This window comes from Osmia lignaria, chromosome 11 (assembly GCF_051020975.1).
Source record: "Osmia lignaria lignaria isolate PbOS001 chromosome 11, iyOsmLign1, whole genome shotgun sequence".
Classification (NCBI taxonomy): domain Eukaryota; kingdom Metazoa; phylum Arthropoda; class Insecta; order Hymenoptera; family Megachilidae; genus Osmia; species Osmia lignaria.
Genome location: NC_135042.1, coordinates 1,263,888 through 1,269,426, shown reverse-complemented (window position 1 = coordinate 1,269,426; position 5,539 = coordinate 1,263,888).

Sequence of the window (5,539 nt, the reverse complement as noted above, 5' to 3'; positions counted from 1 at the left end):
CACCCTTGGCACCCATGTTATCAAGACTACTCCTGAAACGTTTAATGGGTTATCGTCGAGGCCACTTTCGCAAACCTCTACAACACATCATTACTACCAATGGCATCCGTTGCCCAGAAATCTAGGATTGGATAGCTCCGTTGGCAGTTTTAAGGGTAAGAGTCGTGTTGTCTGCATCACGGACTCGTCTCGGATACGTGGGCTCACGGTCAGGGAAACCGGCCCGACACCTCAAGCGACGGCCGTGCTCTTTACCCTTTCACGCTATGCGTACCCATGGTAGCGGGACTCCTCCCGCATCGTTTAATGGGTCTCCGTCGAGGGCACTTTGGTGACACCTCTACCACGCGATTCTGCTAATAGCGGCATCCGTTGCCCGGGGATCCGGGATTGGGCAGCACTGCTGTTAGCTTCTTAGAGATGGCGGCGCATGGTAAAACCGGGTCTCGTCTCGGATACTAGATCTAGGACCCGACACCTCGAGCGACGGCCCAGTCTCGCCAACCCTGGGATCGAGTCGAAACTCTACCACACTCTCCCACTGCCGGCGGTTGCACTTTACCCAGGATTCTGGGATCGCGCAACATCACGCGCGACAGCTTTTGGCCACCAGGCGTGTCGTCTAGCTGGTGGCCTGGATCTTTTTCCGACACATTCTTAACGATTTAAGCATTTATCGTACCCATGTCGACAGGTCTTTTCCCGTCACGTTTGATGGGTATCCGTCGAGGTCGCTTCTGCGATACCTCTACCACACAAGTTCTGCTGACCACTGGCATCCGTTACCCAGGGACCTGGGATTGAGCAGCCTAGCTGGCGCTTTCTGGGGCAAGGCGGCGTGTGGTTAAGGGATCTCGTCTCGGATACTAGGTCTAGCCCGACACCTCAAGCGACGGCCCCTTCTCGCCTACCCTGATCGGAAGATGAAACTTTATCCTTCCCATTTCGACAGGACTTCTCCTGTCACGTTTCGATGGGTTACCGTCGAGGAGCACTTACGCGACACCTCTCCCACGCGATTCTGCATGCCGACTGCGTCCGTTACCCGCGGATCCGGGATTGGGTAGCCCTTCGGTAGCTTTTTAGGGTAAACGGTGCGTGGTCTCCGGGATCTCGTCTCGGATACTAGGTACTTGGCCTCTTCTCCAAGCCCCGACACCTCAAACGACGGCCCCGTCACGTTTACTCTGGGAGTCGAGCCGAAGCTCTACCACACATATATTCTGTCGGCGGTTGCACTTTGCCCAGATCGGCTAACCTGGGATCGCGCAACTCCGCACGACAGTTTCATGGCCAACAGGATTGTGGTCTGCCTGAGGGCCCAACTCGCTTCCGAGTGTCGATCTGCCGTCTATCGCCTCGCGGCCCGGTATATTAATGCTCGCGAGGCCGGCTGCCTCGCGAGTTCGCGGTGCGCGCGGTCGCCACCTGTCGGCGGCGCCGGTACTAGCGTGCGCTGGCAGGGGCCCGCAGTTTCGCGGACTCGTACCAGCAGCCGAGTTCCTTAACCGTAACTTCCGCAATATAGCTCATCCTGAACAAGTCCTTTTCCACAATGATAATACCCACATCGTCGGCATAACCAACAAGGTGTACGTCTCTCCTCGTCCTTAGCCTAAGAAGGTTGTTGTACACGATATTCCATAACAAGGGTCCAATAACTGACCTCTGCGGAACCCCACCGAAAACCTGAAAGGGGATATCCCCCTGCTTCCCCTTGTAGACGATCCATCTCTCGTCCAGATAATTACTGATGAGGCCAATCAAAAGGCTAGAAAATCCCCTCTCTTTCATACGCCGGACGACACTGCCCCACCTGATGGTGTTAAAAGCGTTTTTAACATCCAACATCACTAGGAGGCAGTGTCGTCGCTTTTTCTGGCTCTTTCCCAATGTTTAATTACAACAGCCATCGCATCCAAGGTGGAACGTCCCTTACGAAAACCAAATTGGTTTGGGGCAAGGTCATATCTGGTGAGTTCATCTAGTATCCTCAACTTCACCGCTTGTTCCAGCAATTTGGCTATACAGGAAATAATAGGGAGAGGGCGAAAGGCCCTCTCTTCCGCCGACTTCGCTGTACCCTTAAGGAGAAGTACCAATCTACCCGTCTTCCACGCAACCGGCCAATAACCGTGATTTAAACAGGAAGAAAAGATATGCGACAACCATTTGGCCGCCTTGAGACCCATTTGTTTAGCTATGAAGGAGGTGATACCGTCAGGGCCTGGGGCTTTTTTAGCCGACATTTTCTTGGCAATCAGCCTCACTTCGACATCCGTAATCGTCCTTTCCCTAGGTAAGTAACTACCCCTTCCTTGTGCCTGCAGGTCATGCCCCTCCTTATTAATAGTTTCTACTTCATCTCCAAGTACACTAACGTTTTCTCTTTCAGGTACACTAACATTTTCTTTTTCAGGCATACTAACGTTTTCTTTTTCAGGCTTATTTACAGGGTTCCAGCTATCATTCGGTTCATCATCATCCCCAACAGGACGGATCACAAACAGCTTCCGAACGATCTCCTCCACCTCATCAGCGCTAAGGATGTCCGGATTCATATTTTTACTCTTTACAGCTTTTAAGACCATCTTATACGGGCGTCCCCATATATCGTTGTCAACATCCTGTATAAGTGACAACCAGTTTTCTCGCTTCGCCTTGTGAATGGCGAAGTTGAAGTCGCTTTTGCACTTGCGATAAATCTCACGTGCCTCATCCACTGCCACAGGATTGTTTTTAGTTCTCATTTACGCCTAGCTTTGTTCGCGCTAGCTCTGAGCTTGGCAATGTCGTCATTCCACCAAGGAACGGGATTAAAACCATCTCTTCGCTGTCTACCAAAACGCGTAAATTTATTTACCATTCTGGAAACATCATCAATGAATCTGTCAATCTCAGACATAGTATAAGTTCTGCCCAGTTCATCCGAATTTTCATCCCCATATTTATTTAAAAAAGCCTTAAGAAACTTCTCCTCGTCTAATATTTCTTTCCCTAGGTCAAAAGGGTCACCCGGACGGAAAACCTTGTCCTTGCTACCAAAAACATGCAAGAGATACTTGTGGTTCGAGGCTGAGAAGTCATCTATGACCTTGGATTCCACAAGGATCCTCAGGGTCGACTTGTCACCCAGGAGAATATCAATTTTAGAGCCACCTCCACGTTTGCAGGTGATTCCGCCTACTGTAATAGTAGGGCATACTCCAATCGTACTGCAGAGATCGAAATGGGCCCTACCCCTCCTGCACCATCCTGCAGACCCCCACGTAGGAGAACGGGCATTGAAATCGCCCATAATAATCAGGTGCTTCTTATGTTTCAGCGCTCTGAGTGACCTTTCCATAGATGTGAGATGAGCCACTAAAACGACTTGTGGACATTGTGCGGGCGAACATAACTCAAGGGATTGTAAGCAGAAGGATAAACCTAAATGCGCCAACTGCGTTAGGCAGGGGATGGTTGACCATAATCACGCAGCTTTGAACTCACATGGTTAAGAGGAAAAATGAACTGGCACGGAGCACGGAGTACGAATCGCGACAATAGAGGGTCATAGCTCTACAAAGGGGAAGGAGGGAGGGCTTGACAACCCGCCGGTGCCTGAGCGGGTCCCTCTTATTAACACCCCTATACAAACCGGCCACAACTCAACACCATGTGATACCCAATTAAGTGGTCACAACGCCCCAATCAGGGCATCTTCCACTGGCAACGCTTCCTTAAACAATTCTGCGAGTAATGGGGGTATCTCTATGCCACCATCCAGTGGACCTTTTTCTAATCTACTACTATCTACGTCTATACCAGGTAGTTATCAAGACTCAACAGGCGAAAACTCACAATCTGAAGAAGGTACGACACAGATATACGGGTGTGAGTTTTGCTCTAGAGGGTTCAACTCATTCCGAGGGTTAGGAGTGCATAAAACATCCGCACACAGAGAAGAAATGAATAAGAGGATCGACGTTAGCAGAAGGAAACCAAGATGGCAAATGGAAGATATGAAAAGAATAGCTATGGCAGAGAGCTCCGCTCCAGCGCGAGTTAGGCTGAAGATAAACGAATACTTACTTGCAGAGGTCCAGTTATCTCCGTCAAGATCCTTGGAAGCAGTGAAATCTTTGCGTAAGACGGTCAAGTATAAGGAAATCCTGAGGAATCTGCACGTCAACCTGGAAATGGAGAATATTCGGGAAAGTGATGAGGCCGTACAGGAACTATTTCAAAGCGGGAACTCGGATACTTACCAAGACTTACCAGCTGAAATAACGCAAGTAAACCAAATGGAGGAAGCAGATGGGAATATTTATCCGGAAAGACCTGTAATAGTAATGGAACAAGCTATAGATACTGACACTATACAAATGAATACACTAGAAGTAAGAAATAGCAGGGATACTTACCTTATGGAGACCACGCGTCAAGACCCATCCTGGATATCTGAAGCCCTTAGGTACCTTAGATCGGCTGCATGTGAGGACCCGGCCAAATATGTCCTGGGACTTGCAGTCGAAGACGTCAGGCAGGAGCGCGACCCCACCTATCATTTGATGGAGTGGTCCAGGGCGAACCTTGGAATACCTGAAAATAAGAAAAAGAAAATAAATAAGGAACATCGAGAAGAACGACAATGATCGGGTAAACAAAGAAGGAAAATGGAGTATGCTAGGATCCAGCAACTGTGAAGGAAGAGTAGAAGTAGAATGGCTAGGGTTATCCTGGATGGGGAGACGGATTCTGAAGGGCAGGTGTCACTGGAGGATCAACTAAGGTATTGGAAACCGATACTAGAGAAGTCAAACGGAAATAGGTCAACAGAAATAGTCCTAAGGCCCTACCCGGAGAATGATGAACCTATAAGGTCGGTAACGTGTGATGAGGTTATGAGGTTTCAGCCAAAAGCGGACACGGCCAAAGGAGCGGACAATGTCCAACCGAGTTACTGGGACAAGGAAATTCCGAACATGATTAAGGCAATTGTCATGAATATCATACTATTCTCGGCAAGAATTCCGATGGAATGGGCTAGAGCAAGAACTGTTCTTATTCCGAAATCTGGCGAAGCACAAGATCCGGCGGATTATAGACCAATTTCCATAGCGTCAGTGATTATTATACACCTACATAAGATCTTAGCGGACAGATTATACCTACCATTAAAACCCGATGAAAGACAGCGGGGGTTTATTAGGTCAGACGGAGCGACAGAAATTATATTTACTAACACAGCAGCCCTAGACAGGGCGTGGAACGAGAGAAAGGAAGTGCATATGGCATTCCTGGATATTAGGAAAGCGTTTGATTCAGTCTCACATCGCTCAATTATATGGGTGTTGAGGAAAAAAGGAATCGAAAAGAAATTAATAGAATACATCGAACAGCTTTACAGAAACTCAGAGCTATATATTGAAGTCAACGGGGAGAAATCGGATATCCTGAAGCCTAGGCAAGGAGTCAGACAAGGTGATCCATTATCACCTCTTATATTTAACGCTATCATGGATGAAATTCTGAAATACTTACCTGATATAATCGG